This window comes from Musca autumnalis, unplaced genomic scaffold (assembly GCF_047663935.1).
Source record: "Musca autumnalis isolate F117 unplaced genomic scaffold, ASM4766393v1 scaffold_5, whole genome shotgun sequence".
NCBI classification, from domain to species: Eukaryota; Metazoa; Arthropoda; class Insecta; order Diptera; family Muscidae; genus Musca; species Musca autumnalis.
In genome coordinates this window covers 92421762-92437893 of record NW_027412088.1, presented here as the reverse complement: position 1 = coordinate 92437893, position 16132 = coordinate 92421762, and the positions used below count along the sequence as shown (strand labels likewise).

Genomic DNA, 16132 nt, shown 5'->3' with positions numbered 1-16132 from the left:
ACTTTTGAAATTCATTAAAATTACCTGGGTAAAAATTTGTGTGTTTTTTCTTATAGTTTTCCCATACATAATGCAGCTTTTTTTTACACAAATTGACATTCTGTGCAAATATGAATTTTAAGCAAAATCAGGGAGTTTTTTTTTAATATTTAAAAAAAAAAAATAATTAAAAAATATTTGAGATATTTTTTTAACAACATCTTTTGTTAGGAAATAATAAATATTTCTTATTTCTATAGATTATTTATCAGAGTTTGTCCTCTGTTAATAGATAGAAAAATATATAAAAACACATAAACACTCATATTTTGGTGCAAAGTATGTATTTAAAAAAACCCAAAAGTTTAAGTTTGACCTTGAATTCCTCTGTAACTATTTTTGATTTACTGGAAAGCTGATTGTGTTATCTGTCAAAAATATCTCTATCCATTCAAAAATCAGTAATTTTTGGCCAGGAAAAAACGATTCTGAACCACTGTACGACGGTTAATGCCTCATAAAAATTGGGTATCATTTTATTTTAATTTAAGGATTTTAAAAATATTAACAGTTTTTATTCGTGTTCGAATCACTGTGCCATCATTGAAATAAATGTAGAAATAAAGGTTAACAAAAACAAATAACAACTAGTCACTATTTGTACGTAAGTGTGGAAGTTTGTTTTTCGTTTTACTGGAACATGGGAGATACGAATGAGTACTCCAAGTCCTCTAACCGTGATACAGAATAAATATCTAAAATAGTGTAGTAGGAATATACTTATGTTTTACTTGAATATGTTTGTCTGAACATAAACAATGAAATAAATAAACTGACAGACAGACAGTCAGTCATAGAGCTAAAGTAGTTGGTATTGGATACGAGGTGTGTTATAAAAATACTTAAAAATTACCTACATCGTGAATATAGTTTTGGTGATCTTTAGTCTTCAGTGCATATTTTTAAAGGCTTCTTCTGGCAATAAAATCTTGGGTGACGTTGGGCTATGTGATATTGTAAAAATTAGAACTCTCACGGCATACAGAAGTTGTGGAATATCAATATCAAAAGTTGGGTTCTGGCCTATGTCCAAATCCTACTCCGCCAGAAGGATCCGCAGATTATCTGAAATGAAAAGAATAAACAACTATCAAGTCAAATTTGAACGAGATTGCCATTTTATTCTATAAAGGGAATTTTCAGAAATGACTTAAGCAGGAATACCAGCCGGTCTCCGATTTCAGAGTATCATGTTATGGAAAATATCGTGATGGGACACTCTATGGAATTTGGTCGATACCTCTTTCTTCCACATTGACTACACTCAACTGAATAGTTATTTCTAAAACTGTTAAAACTACCTACCTACCAAGTGACCCAACCGTCTCATGGACACTTAAGTCTCGTCTAGAACTGAAAAACAAAATTAAAAGGCAACAATAATGAATGGCAAAAGAACCTAAGACTAATAAAAATGAAATGAAAATAAAACCAAAGTAAATAAACCACCATGGCGTGTTTAAGTTCAACAATAACAAATCAACACCATTAACTCCAACAACAACACAATGAGAGAAGAAATAATTAAAGAGCATTCTCGGGATATGTGAACTCCAAAGATTTTATCCATCCATTCACAAAATCATATCCATCCATTCGTTCCTCGATACACAAATATATCAAGAAAATGAGAATCAACATTTTGCCAACGGCATGGCGTGATTGTTGGTAGAGGACAAATAAGTCCCTCCTATGTTGATCTGCAAAGATCACTTTTTGTTGCATGAACTTAACTTTGGATTTAATTAAAAATTATTTATTTGAATTTATGGAGTTACTATTTGCAAAAATTCTGCACACAAATCGCCGCCAAGAAACCGAAAAAAGTACAAAACAAAAGAAATCAAACAAGACATAAAGCTGATTCAAAGATAAACAGCAATAATACGATACTATTAAGCGTCTCTATTGACTTAGGGATTTGGGGTATGTATTTCGTCAAATGGGATTTTGTACACACAACAATTCTTATCTCTCGTTTGTTCTCTTCTCGACTCGACTTTGGGGTTTTTTCAAAAAGCAAAAAATGCGTTATAATTGAATAGTGTTGCCATGGTTGGATTTAATGGTAGATTTTGTGGGATGCTTGGAAAAGCTAAAGTGCTAATCGGAGATGGTCGGCATGATACTGACGGATCCGAAGTTATTTCAATCAACAACAGATCCACAGTGACAGGGCAAAGAAAAAGAGTACTACGCCGAATTATCTAAAGCGTTGGGCCCTGTGTTGAACCAGCATTACCAATACTGAAACAGTTGGCTGAGCCGTTAATTGAATATCTCATCAAAGGCCTCAACCAAATGCTAGCAATGCACATTATGCTCGAAGTGTGGAAAATGGGCAGGATGGCCTGGCTACTGAAGTCGGGAAGGATGCCAGCAATGACGAATTGTATGTATCGTATCAAAGGCTCTTGAGGCTATACTCCTTACCAGCGTCAGAAATAGCAGCACATCACTATAACAGAGCTGCACGTCAACTCGACACATGTCAGTAGGACTAAGGACTAAGTGGCGCCCGACATATATAAGACTTTTACACTGTCAAACAAAATTGGACAATCAATTATATGAGTGGACGCCAATCGTTAATGAAATTCAGGGAAATAAGTCGAAGCCTCGTGAAGTAAAACAGTGAGTTTCCCAAGGTGGGGTTATATCTTCTGACCTGTTTAACCACAATTTACAAATGTGTTGTCAAAGTCATTAGAAACGCTAATTAATCCAAAGCATGGGTCATGACGGAATCTCCATGGTAACGATTAAAAAGTTAGATGAGGCGGGAGTTAAGTAGTTCCTAAAGTCCTCAACCTGACAGCAGAAACCCACATCGTGCCACAACAAGTGTGGAATATGGGCAGGGTGGCTCCGCTACCGGATGCCAGCAAAAATGAATCGTACATACCGATTTCTCAGCGTCAATCGCCGATCAGTATTATGCATGGGTTTCGTAAGCATCTCCTCAGTATAACGGCGCAGTAGGCCTCTCCACACATATCAGTCGGGCACTCAACCATAACAACCCGTGCGGTAGGAAAGTGTTGGTGCAAAGCTTGTGATACTGTCAAGCTCCTGTCTTGGTACTGTTAAGCAGTCCACAGTGATTGAGCACATTGAGCAAGAATATTTAAGGTCACCTCTGAGAACAGAAATCGTGAAGTTTTAAAAAATATTTAGCGTCACCTCTGAGAACAGAAATCATGGATTTTTAACGAATATTTAGCGTCTCCTCTGAGAACAGAAATTGTGGATTTTTAAAGAATATTTAGGGTCTTCTCTGAGAACAGAAATTTTGGAATTTTTAGAATTTTCGTAACGTGGATTTTTAAAGAATTTTTAGAATTTTAGAATCGCGGATTTTTAAAGAATTTTTAGAATTTTAGAATCGCGGATTTTTAAAGAATTTTTAGAATTTTAGGATCGCGGATTTTTAAAGAATTTTTAGAATTTTCGAATCCTGGATTTTTTTTTCGAATAGTTGATTTTTTACAGAATTTTTATAATTACCGAATCGTGGATTTTAAAAGAATTTTTAGAATTTTCGATTCGTGGATTTTTTAAAGAATTTTTAGAAGTTTCGAATCGTGGATTATTTAAAGAGTTTTTGAAGTTTCGAATCTGAGAACAGAAATTGTTGATTTTTAAAGAATTTTTAGGGCCACCTCTGAGAACGGCAATTGTGGATGTTTTAAAGAATTTTCGAATCGTGGATTTTTTAAAGAACTTTTAAAATTTTCGAATCGTGGATTTTTTAAAGAACTTTTAAAATTTTCGAATTGTGGATTTTTTAAAGAATTTTCAGAATTTCCGAATCATGGATTTTTAAAAGAATTTTTAGAATTTGCGAATGGTGGATTTTGTAAAGAATTTTTAGAATCGTAGATTTTTTTAAAGAATTTTTAGAATAGTGAATTTTTTTAAAGTATTTTTAGAATCGTAGATTTTTTTTAAAGAATTTTTAGAATCGAATTTTTTTAAAGAATTTTAAAATCGTAAATTTTTAAAGAATTTCTATAATTTTCGAATCGTGGATTTTTTTAAAGAATTTTTAAAATTTTCGAATCGTGGATTTTTTAAAGAATTTTTACAATTTTCGAATCGTGGATTTTTTAAAGAATTTCTAGAATTTTCGAATCGTGGATTTTTTAAAGAATTTTTAAAATTTTCGAATCGTGGATTTTTTAAAGAATTTCTAGAATTTTCGAATCGTGGATTTTTTAAAGAATTTTTACAATTTTCGAACCGTAGATTTTTTAAAGAATTTTTCGAATCGTGAAGTTTTTAAACAATTTTTAGAATTTTCGTATCGTGAATATTTTTAAAAAATTTTTAGAATTTTTAGAATCGTGAAGTTTTTAAACAATTTTTAGAATTTTCGTATCGTGAATACTTTTAAAAAATTTTTTGAATTTTTGTATCGTGGATTTTTTGAAGAATTTTTAGAAGTTTCGAATCGTGGATTATTTAAAGAATTTTTAGAAGTTTCGTATCTTGGATTTTTTAAAGAATTTTCGAATCGTAGATTTTTTAAAGAATTTTAGAATTTTCGAATCGTAGATTTTTTAAAGAATTTTCGAATCGTGGATTTTTTTAAAGAATTTTTAGAATTTTCGAATCGTGGATTTTTTAAAGAATTTTTACAATTTTCGAATCGTGGATTTTTTAAAGAATTTTTACAATTTTCGAATCGTGGATTTTTTAAAGAATTTTTACAATTTTCGAATCGTGGATCTTGTAAAGAATTTCTAGAATTTTCTAATCGTGGATTTTGTAAAGAATTTCCAGAATTTTCGAATCGTGGATTTTTTTTGCAGAATTTTTAGAATTTTCGAATCGTGGATTTTTAAAGAATTTTTAGAATTTTCGAATCGTAGATTTTGTAAACAATTTTTAGAATCGTGGATTTTTTAAAGAATTTTTGGAATTTTCGAATCGTGGATTTTTTAAAGAATTTTTGGAATTTTCGAATTGTGGATTTTTTGAAGAATTTTTGGAATTTTCGAATCGTGGATTTTTTAAAGCATTTTTGGAATTTTCGAATCGTGGATTTTGTAAAAAATTTTTGGAATTTTCGAATCGTGGCTTTTTTAAAGAATTTTTGGAATTTTCGAATTTTTGGAATTTTCGAATCGTGGATTTTTTAAAGAATTTTTGGAATTTTCGAATCGTGGATTTTTTAAAGAATTTTTGGAATTTTCGAATTGTGGATTTTTTGAAGAATTTTTGGAATTTTCGAATCGTGGATTTTTTAAAGCATTTTTGGAATTTTCGAATCGTGGATTTTGTAAAAAAATTTTTGAAATTTTCGAATCGTGGCTTTTTTAACGAATTTTTGGAATTTTCGAATCGTGGATTTTTTAAAGAATTTTTGGAATTTGCGAATCGTGGATTTTTTAAAGAATTTTTGGAATTTTCGAATCGTGGATTTTTTAAAGAATTTTTGGAATTTTCGAATCGTGGATTTTTTAAAGAATTTTTGGAATTTTCGAATCGTGGATTTTTTAAAGAATTTTTGGAATTTTCGAACCGTGGATTTTTTAAAGAATTTTTGGAATTTTCGAATCGTGGATTTTTTAAAGAATTTTTGGAATTTTCGAATCGTGGATTTTTTAAAGAATTTTTGGAATTTTCGAATCGTGGATTTTTTAAAGAATTTTCGAATCGTGGATTTTTTAAAGAATTTTCGAATCGTGGATTTTTTAAAGAATTTTCGAATCGTGGATTTTTTAAAGAATTTTCGAATCGTGGATTTTTTAAAGAATTTTCGAATCGTGGATTTTTTAAAGAATTTTCGAATCGTGGATTTTTTAAAGAATTTTCGAATCGTGGATTTTTTAAAGAATTTTCGAATCGTGGATTTTTTAAAGAATTTTCGCATCGTGGATTTTTTAAAGAATTTTCGAATCGTGGATTTTTAAAGAATTTTTAGAATTTGCGAATCGTGGAATTTTTAGAATTTTCGATTTGTGGATTTTTTAAAGAATTTTCCAATCGTGAATTATTAAAGAATTTTTAGAATTTTCGAGTCGTGGATTTTTTACAGAATTTTCCAATCGTGATTTTTTAAAGAATTTTTAGAATTTCCCAATCGTGGAATTAATAGAACAGAAATCGGAATTTTTTTTAAAGAATTTTAGATCCCACTTCCAAACACAGGAATCGGATTTTTTTTAAAGAATTTTAGATCCCACTTCCAAACACAGAAATCGGAATTTTTTTAAAGAATTTTAGGTCCCACTTCCAAACACAGAAATCGTGAATTTTTACATAATATTAGGGCCACTTCCAAAGACAGAAATCATAGAGTTTTCGAAATTTCGGAATTGGATTTTTCCAGCAATTTTAGGGCCACCTCTGAAGACAGAAATCGTAGACTTGTTAAAGAATATTAATGTATTCTCTGGAGACAATACAAAATTCATTCTAAAAACGAAATAATGTCTGACTGAAGAAATTTCAAAAGTTAACGTTGGGCGCCACTTTTGTAGGTTTTCCGGCGCTGGCATAACAGTCTGTAGCATAGAAATTAGATAATTTGCGGAATTGGAATGATTTATTGGTGCAATTTTACCTCTATCAACCGTTTCAAGGACATTTAACATTGGCGCCCAACGGGAGTTTTACACGCAAAAAATTGTATCAAAAATACAATGTGTGACCTGCATAATTTTAAAGTTAGGGCCAACATGGGATATGGTTTATATGAAAAACATCGCATCAAAGATGAGAAAATGTTTAGACAGCAATGTGTGACACATATAACCTTATCCTAAAGTTTTGTTAAAGCAATTTGAAATGTGGCGCCCAATGTAGGGCTTGTTTATATGTTAGGAAATTGCATCAAAAATATACAAAATGTCTCGGAGCAAGAAGTGGGCTGTATAGTTGCACTCTAACTAGCAGTTTGAGCAACAACCGAAGTTGGCGCCCAATGTGGGATAGTTGTTTTTTTTAGAAAATGGCAACAAAAGTAAAAAAGAAATTGCACAGAATAGTGTGACATGTACATTTTACTCTGACCAAGTGTTTGAAGAACTGTCAAAGTTGGCGCCCAATGTTGCGGTGCTGTTAAGAACTCCACACGGTTTGAGAATCTCGAGCAGATTGCGATCCATCAAATTGTTAAACTTTGGACAATCAGGAAAAGAAGTCGTGTAGTGAAATACAGGATTCCCCAACTGTGGCTTGGGGAAGGGGGTGTTTTATATCTCCGGAACTGTTTAACCTGTACATTTCCTGTATTTCCGTTGGCAGGGCATTCCTATCTGTGATATCCTGAGGTGTAGGAAGAACGCCCTATCCGCCAGCAATTAGAGTGCAGATAGAGAAACCTTCTTAACCACATATAACGCGATAGGTCGGTCTGTGGTAAGTTAAGCGGCACCAGCTTTGTTCGAGAATATAAATGCAGCACTATGGAATAATATCCAAAGAAATCAGAACACCTCCCTGAGAATCACAACAGGGTGCCTCCTCATATCATCCGTGGTCCATTTGCATGAGGAGGCGTAGATTCTTCCAGTGCGGCAAAACAATGACAAAAACATCGTTGCAGTGCTGGCTACCGTGACAGTCATCCTAAACATTATACGGGTATTGGATCCCCAATTTTAATAGTTCTAATAGGGACACCCAAAAATCCCTTCAACTAAATATTTTGGCAGCATCTAGTGTTATGATATTGAAAAGTTTGTGCAATGTAATTGCATTACATTTCGCTGATCTTAATCTATAACTTTAACATCCCAAATCTCACAACATAGAATCTACACAACATTTTAATCTCTTGTTCTGTTCTAAGAATAAAAATCGAACACTGTCAAATTTTAAATCCACCCCACACATAAATTACTGCACCATTAACAAATCCCCTTTCAATGATCTTTGGAAATTTTCTAATAAAACGTAAAGTGGTGGTAAGCCTGCAGACACATGTTACATGTGTGTGTGTCCGAAGTGAGCATGGTCCGCCGCCGCTGGTATAATACAATTACCTGTTACCCGTTTTAAACGATTCGTGGGCACAATGACAACAACACCAACAAAATATTAGCGGCTAAAACCCACACATAAGCGTGCCCATCGAATGACTGACCGATCAGTAAAGAGAGTAAAAGTGATTTTGTTTTGAGTACTGTGGAATATGGAAAAATTCAAAATAAGATTTAAGAGAATCTCCAAAATAAAAAAGAGATCCTTAACGCACAAAATTTTGATAATGAGAACTTGAGGTAGTGAGTAAATTTTACTCAGTAAAATAATTGCAGGTAAGCATCTGGTACTTACACATGTGAGTACGGGGGAATTGGTCACACGATTACTTACATTGGGAGAATTAATACTTGCCGTTGCACAGTGGCTCGTTAGCAGGTTATGTTTCTGTTGCTTTCGAAGTCACCAGCCGAGTCTGTAGCCACCTCTTACGGATCGGTCAAGATTGAATTTTCCTTGAGTCACCACCACATTGCGGCCATCCACTTGTTTTCCTAAATTCCACTTACAACTGACGTCCAAGCATATAATTGATTGTCCAAAGTTTCAAATTTGGCCGGAGGGTAGCCTACTTTAAGTCCTCACACACTGTGTTGAGCTTGACAATATCAAAGGCTTTGATAAGTCGGGCGCCATCAATACTGTCTTATCGCACGACGAATCATGGTTGACTCCTACTGATATGTGTGAAGATGATGCGCAGCGCTGTTCTACTATTTTTGACACTGAAGAGGAGTAAAGCCTCAGAAGACTTTGGGTGATAGAAACACCCTCTATAGAATCTCTCTAAATTACAGAAAGGGTCTATAAAAGCAACCTAACTTTCAGAAAGGATCCATAGGAGCAACCTTACTTTCAGAAATGGTCTAAAGAAGCAACCTTACTATTAGAAAGGGTCTATATAATCACCCTTAATTTTAGAAAGGGTCTGAACCTATCTTTTATGAAGTGTTTTTGAAAGCACCATTGTTTTCAGGAAAGGTCATTGGAAGCACACTTTCTTTCAGAAAGGACTTACAGAAGCTCCTTGTTGCTCCATAAGGGTCTGCAGAAGCACCCTTTCACTCAGGAAGGGTCTACAGATGCACCCTTACTTTCAGAAAGGGTCTTTGGAAGCACCCTTTCACTCAGGAAGGGTCTACAGATGCACCCTTACTTTCAGAAAGGGTCTTTGGAAGCACCCTTACTTTTAGAAAGAGTCTATAGAAGCGCCCTTACTTTCAGAAAGGGTCTATAGAAGCACCCTTACTTTCAGAAAAGGTCTATAGAAGCACCCTTACTTTCAGAAAGGGTCTATAGAAGCACCCTTACTTTTAGAAAGAGACTATAGAAGCACACTTAATTTCAGAAAGAGACTGTAGAAGAACCCTTAATTTCAGAAAGGGTCTTTGGTAGCACCCTTACTTTCAGAAAGGGTCTATAGAAGCACCCTTACTGTTAGAAAGGGTCTTTGGAAGCACCATTTCTTTCAAAAAGAACTATAGAAGCACCCTTACTTTCAGAAAGGGTCTATAGAAGCACCCTTACTGTTAGAAATGGTCTTTGGAAGTACCATTTCTTTCAAAAAGGACTATAGAAGCACCCTTACTGTTAGAAAGGGTCTTTGGAAGCACCATTTCTTTCAAAAAGACTATAGAAGCACCTTTACTTTCAGAAAGGGTCTTTGGAAGCACCCTTACTTTCAGGAAGGGTCTATAGAAGCACCCTTACTTTCAGAAAGGGACTATAGAATCACCCTTCATTTCAGAAAGGGTCTTTGGAAGCACAATTTCTTTCAAAAAGGACTATAGAAGCACCCTTACTTTCAGAAAGGGTCTTTGGAAGCACCCTTACTTTCAGGAAGGGTCTATAGGGTATACAGAAGCACAATTTCGTTCTGAAAGGAAGGGTATATAGTAACACACTTTCTTTATGAAAGAAAGGGTCTATAGAAGTACCTTTTCTGAAAGAAAAGGGTCTATAGAAGCACCCTTTCTGAAAGAAGAGGGTCTATAGAAGCACCTTTCTGAAAGAATAGGGTCTATAGAAGCACACTTTCTGAAAGGAAAGGGTCTATAGAAGCACCCTTTCTGAAAGGAAGGGTCTATGGAAGCACCCTTTCTGAAAGGAAGGGTCTGTAGAAGCACCCTTTCTGAAAGGAAGTGTCTATAGAAGCACCCTTTCTGAAAGAAAAGGGTCTATAGAAGCACCCTTTCTGAAAGAAGAGGGTCTATAGAAGCACCTTTCTGAAAGAATAGGGTCTATAGAAGCACACTTTCTGAAAGGAAAGGGTCTATAGAAGCACCCTTTCTGAAAGGAAGGGTCTATGGAAGAACCCTTTCTGAAAGGAAGGGTCTATAGAAGCACCCTTTCTGAAAGGAAAGGGTCTATAGAAGCACACTTTCTGAAAGGAAGGGTCTATAGAAGCACCCTCTCTGAAAGGAAGGGTCAAGTGTGGAGAGCGTACTAAAATGGTGCAAGTGCTCTGAGAAACCCTGTGTCTGGGCGAGTGAATGCCGCCCACAATTATGTATTCCGCCATAAGGGAACGCCTCAAGAGAGGTTAGGAAAGGAGGTGACGACTCCGTGGTTATCCCCAGTCAAACCCTATACATGGAAGAAAGTGAAATCCTGCCGAAAGGCATCAAGATCAAGCCAGCACGATCTTGATTATGGCATTACTGGACTACGATTTGGAATTGATGAACCCTGGGCTGACGGCTGTGGTATTCTGGAACCTGAGTATGTCGGGGTGGAACCTTACAGAAATGGCTTTCAGGCTAATGCCACAGCTGCCTCCGTCCCGTTAAAACTTGGCAAATCTCAAAGTACGTTCAATGCTCGTCCCATTAAGTTGGCAGTGTAGGTTCGGATGCACATTCCCGATTAACACGGATCTGGCTCTGAACGGGAGATCTCATAAGGATCTCTCGTCAACCCTCGCATGGACCTAGAAATAGGGACCCATGGGATCTTAACGTGACTGCACATTTTGCGAGCGGAGATAGCGGCTTTGAGTTGGGACCACGAAACCTAAAAATGAATGAAGAAAACACAGAAAACAAGAGAACAAATATAGGAGTTGAAGAAACCCCACTGGGAAGATGCTCGGGCCTACGAGTAGAAAATATGGGAAGTGCAGATTCGCCACATGGAAGAAGTTCGGTGATTGTAAAGGCGGTATCTGGGAACAATCTAGGTGAGGAAGAACCCAAAAATAAAAATCCTGGAAGTCAAAATCTAAGGAGGCTGGGAAAAAAGATATCACATTTGGATGAATTTGTTAAGTCTAAAAACAATATCCACAAAGATATACAATCAATGATGCGTGAGATACAGGCAATGAACTTAAAAGTGGCTGACGACTTTAATAAAGAAGCCGGGATACGTCAAATGGGTCTGCTAGAAAATAAGGAGACTCAAACAGAAGTATGGCTAAAACCTCAACAACAAGGAACCCCAAAAACGCCTGCGTTGAAAAGAGGTCCCAAAACTCAAAGCCCTAAAGAAAATAGCACAAAGAAGAAGAAAGAAACCGTGTCCAATACAACACAGCAACAAACTGTAAACACGGCGGAAGAGATGAACAATGAATCTGCGGGGAGATCCGATAACGAACACAAGACGAAGGTTTGGACGAAGGTTCCACCAAGGTCTAAAAGGAGAAGGAAACCCAATAAACCAGATGCTTTAATAATCAAAACATGTGGTGACTCCTCATATACAGATATTCTGAGAAAAGTGAAAGGTGAAGCAAAGCTGGCTGTCCTAGGTAAAAATGTAAAAACAATTAGGAAGACAGAAAAGGGTGAATTATTGTTGGAGCTAAACAAACCGGCACACGAGAACACAAGTGAATTTAGGAAGGAAATTGAAAACGTGCTAGGGCCAGCCGCCGAAGTACGTGCTTTAACCCAGGAAGTACAACTGGAAATTAAAGATATAGATGGCGTGTCTACTAAAGAGGATATAATTCAAGCTATTATCGACATTTCGGACGAGTTTAAAGAATTGCAACCAAGTGCAATAAAATCTTTAAGAAAAGCCTACAGAGGTACACAAACGGCTACTGTTTTCCTAAGTTCGCCGTTTGCTAATATTCTTTTGCAGAAAAGAATAGTACGGATTGGATGGGCGGACTGTCGAGTTCGTGAAAAGTTAATACCAACAAGGTGCTATAAATGTCTAGACTTTGGACATACGGCAGCTAGATGTAAAAACCCGAATGACAATTCAGGTCGCTGCATTTGTTGTGGAGAAGCGGGTCACAGGGTTGCTGCTTGTAAAAATCCTCCCATGTGTATGCTGTGCAAGGATCCACTGGTAAATCGTAGCCACGTCACTGGGTCGACTGTGTGTCCGAGATATAAGGAAGCTCTACGCCAACTTAGAGGATCAATATGAAAGTGATACAATTAAATCTAAATCATTGCGAGGCTGCTCAAGATCTGTTAAAACAGACAGTTCGAGAACTAGAGGTGGATCTAGCAATTATCAGCGAGCCCTATCGGAACATTAGTTCATCAAACTGGTATTGTGATACATCTGGCACATCCACGTTGTGGTCCATAAACCAACCAATGCAGAATGTCTTGAATTCTGAACTCGGGTTTGTTCGAGCTACTGTCGCTGGTTTAACAGTATACAGCTGTTACCTACCGCCAAGATATGATATTGAGGAGTACAAACACATTATTACCAATCTGGTAAATGATGCTTCATCCAGAAGTCCAATTTTGATAGCGGGTGACTTCAATGCTTGGGCGACAGAATGGGGCTGCCCAAGAACAAACGAAAGGGGTCGAATATTATTAGAATCATTGGCACAACTAGACGTGGAACTTTTAAACACGGGCAGCAATCCAACATTCAATCGAAATGGTGGAAGTTCTATAATCGATATCGCCTTTGCCAGTACAAACATCTATGACCGGTTTAATTGGCAAATCAGTGACATGTTCACTTATAGTGATCATAGCGCCATAATCATTAAGTATAACGAGGTTGCAACAGTAACATCAACGGTTCGAACACCAGAAGTAACTGGCTGGAAGAGAGACTCACTAGATAAAGAAATATTCGCCATATGTATGGAAGGCACAGAACTGCAGGGAACTCCGGAAAACATGGCTAAAAAGCTAATATTACAGACAACACAGGCATGCAACGCATCCATGAAAAAGAGAAAACGAGGAGTAGGCAAAGCCCCAGTATATTGGTGGAACGCTGAAATCGCTGAATTACGCAAGGAGTGTCTTCGTGCTAGAAGACGCGTTGTAAGAACACGAGATAGAGACGATAATGAAACTTGTAGACAGATTCTCAAGATGAAGAAGAAAGCTCTCAAAAAAGCCATACAAAGAAGCAAAAGAGCGTGTTTCTTAAAAATTTGTGATGATATAGAAAACCAGCCGTTTGGATTAGCCTACAAGATTGTGACTAAAAAACTGAAGTGCTTTAGCTCAGGTGCACCAACAGACGCTAAAAAGCTAAGTAATACTGTGAATCACCTCTTTCCTAATCAAAAGGTAGCAACATGGGCAACATACGATCCCGGTGGACAATTTGTTTACCCCCATGTCACATCAGCGGAGATAAATCTTGCCGTCTCGAAATTCGATGATTCCAAAGCGCCAGGCCTAGATGGAATTCCAAATTATGTCCTAAAAGAGATTGTGAAGTGCTGTGGTGGACAGTTCCTTAAATTATTCAACAAATGCTTGGAATTTGGATCTTTTCCATCAATATGGAAAAGGCAAAGGTTAGTGCTACTGCCTAAAAATGGCAAGCCTCTGGGAAACCCCTCCTCATATCGCCCACTGTGCATGATAGACACATGCGGAAAGCTCCTTGAGAGCATTATCCGCGATAGATTGGAAGAGTGCATCGAACGTGCAGAAGGCTTATCCGAATGCCAATTTGGCTTCAGAAAGAAGAGATCTACCATTGATGCAGCAAAAACGGTAATCGACATTGCAAAGGCAGCAATACATGGTCAAAGCTGGAAAAAAGGGACGAAAGAATATTGTATGGTCGTAACACTAGATGTTAAAAATGCCTTCAACACAGCTAATTGGGAGAATATTTTAAAGGCTCTGCGACGGTTAAATGTCCCGGCATATCTTGTTGCTATAATTCAGGACTACTTCCGCAACAGAATCCTGATATATGAGACTGAAGAAGGTACAAAGGAATACCAAATAACAGGAGGAGTACCACAAGGATCCGTTCTTGGACCGCTTCTATGGAACGTGATGTGTGATGGTGTTTTACGGTTAAAACTTCCAGAGAAAGCTAATATTATTGGGTTTGCGGATGACATCGCGCTTGTCATTGTTGCAAAAACAACCGAAGAAACACGAACAGTAACAGAGGCCAGCATACAGTTGGTTAGATCATGGCTGTTCTCACAAGGCCTGACATTAGCCGACCAAAAAACGGAAGCAGTCTTAATTACAAGTCGTAGAGTGGTGGAAAGAATAAATATTCAAATTGGAGATTGCACAATAACAACAGCGGAAAGCCTGAAATATCTCGGTGTTATCATAGACAATCGTCTGTCTTTTAAAGACCATTTAGACTACATAAAGGAAAAAGCCGGAAACACCTGTAAAGCGTTGTGCCGTGTTATGCCAAACACAAGGGGGCCAAGATACTTAAAGAGAAAAATTCTAGCAGGAGTTATCAAAAATATTATTCTCTACGCAGCACCAATATGGGCTCAATCCTTGAAGTACGCTACTTACTATGCAAAGATTGGGTCAGTATATAGACTTGCAGCGCTTCGTGTATGCTGTGCATATAGGACAGTGTCCGATGATGCAGCCTGTGTTATCGCTGCCATGATACCCATCGATATCCTAGCCAGAGAATCTGAATCCATATTCAATTCAAGGAACTCACAGGAATCCGGAAATGAGCCCGAGGACGCAAGAAGACGAAGCATTGTCGAATGGCAAAATAGATGGTCAGCAGCTACAAAAGGTAGATGGACGTACTCGCTGATACGAAATGTGGACACTTGGTCAAATAGACGACATGGATATTTAAATTTTTATCTTACCCAATTCCTCTCCGGACATGGTTGCTTCAGGTCCTACTTACATCGTTTTGGCCTTGACTGCTCCCCTAATTGTCCTTGCTGTATAGTACATGTAGAAGACCCATACCATGTATTCTTTTTGTGTCCTCGATTCAATGTAGAGAGGGCAAACTTAGAGCAGAAAGTTAATAGCGAAGTGCGTGTAGAAAACGTAATAGAAATAATGTTGATGTCTCCCGAAAATTGGGAATATGTATGCGAGTACGTAAGGACAATCATATTGGAACTTCGTAGACAAGATAAGATTCGAAGGCGAATAATAAATAACAGTGTTCTTTAGAACATTCCCCCCTGCGACGAAATGCTTGTACGGCGGTACCGCAGGGATAGTGGATCAGAGTAAAGGGGTTATTTTAGCGTGTTAAAGTCTCGCACACCTGGCGAAGTCAGGTAGCCAGAGTCTTTCGATGATTTTTTCCCCGCCCAAAAAAAAAAAAAAAAAAAAAAAGGAAGGGTCTATAGAAGCACCCTTTCTGAAAGGAAGGGTCTATATAAGCACCCTTTCTGAAAGGAAGAGTCTATAGAAGCACCCTTTCTGAAAGAAAAGGGTCTATAGAAGCACCCTTGCTGAAAGAAAAGGGTCTATAGAAACACACTTTCTGAAAGGAATGGTCTATAGAAGCACCCTTTCTGAAAGGAAGGGTCTATAGAAGTACTCTTTCTGAAAGGAAGGGTCTATAGAAGCACCCTTTTCTGAAATTAAGGGTCTATAAAGTTACCCTTTCTGAAAGGAATTATCTATAGGAGCACCCTTTCTGAAAGGAAAGGGTCTATAGAAGCACCCCTTCTGAAAGGAAGGGTCTATAGAAGCATCCTTTCTGAAAGGAAAGGGTCTATAGAAGCACCCTTTCTGAAAGGAAAGGGTCTATAGAAGCACCCTTTCTGAAAGGAAAGGGTCTATAGAAGCACCCTTCCTGAACGGAATGGTCTCTAGAAGCAGCCTTTCTGAAAGGAAGGGTCTATAGAAGTACTCTTTCTGAAAGGAAGGGTCAATAGAAGCACCTCTTTCTGAAATTAAGG

At 37.0% G+C, this 16132-nt stretch overlaps 1 protein-coding gene across 1 annotated transcript in view; it reads left to right on the top strand.

The window, feature by feature from the left end:
* Positions 1 to 628: 628 nt before the first annotated feature.
* Positions 629 to 16132, top strand: part of Shrm (shroom) — a 308548-nt gene continuing 293044 nt past the window's right edge. Inside the window, exon 1 of the mRNA XM_073992652.1 lies at positions 629 to 864. The gene's annotated coding sequence lies outside the window, so the exon portion shown is untranslated. The remainder of the gene's footprint in view (positions 865 to 16132) is intronic.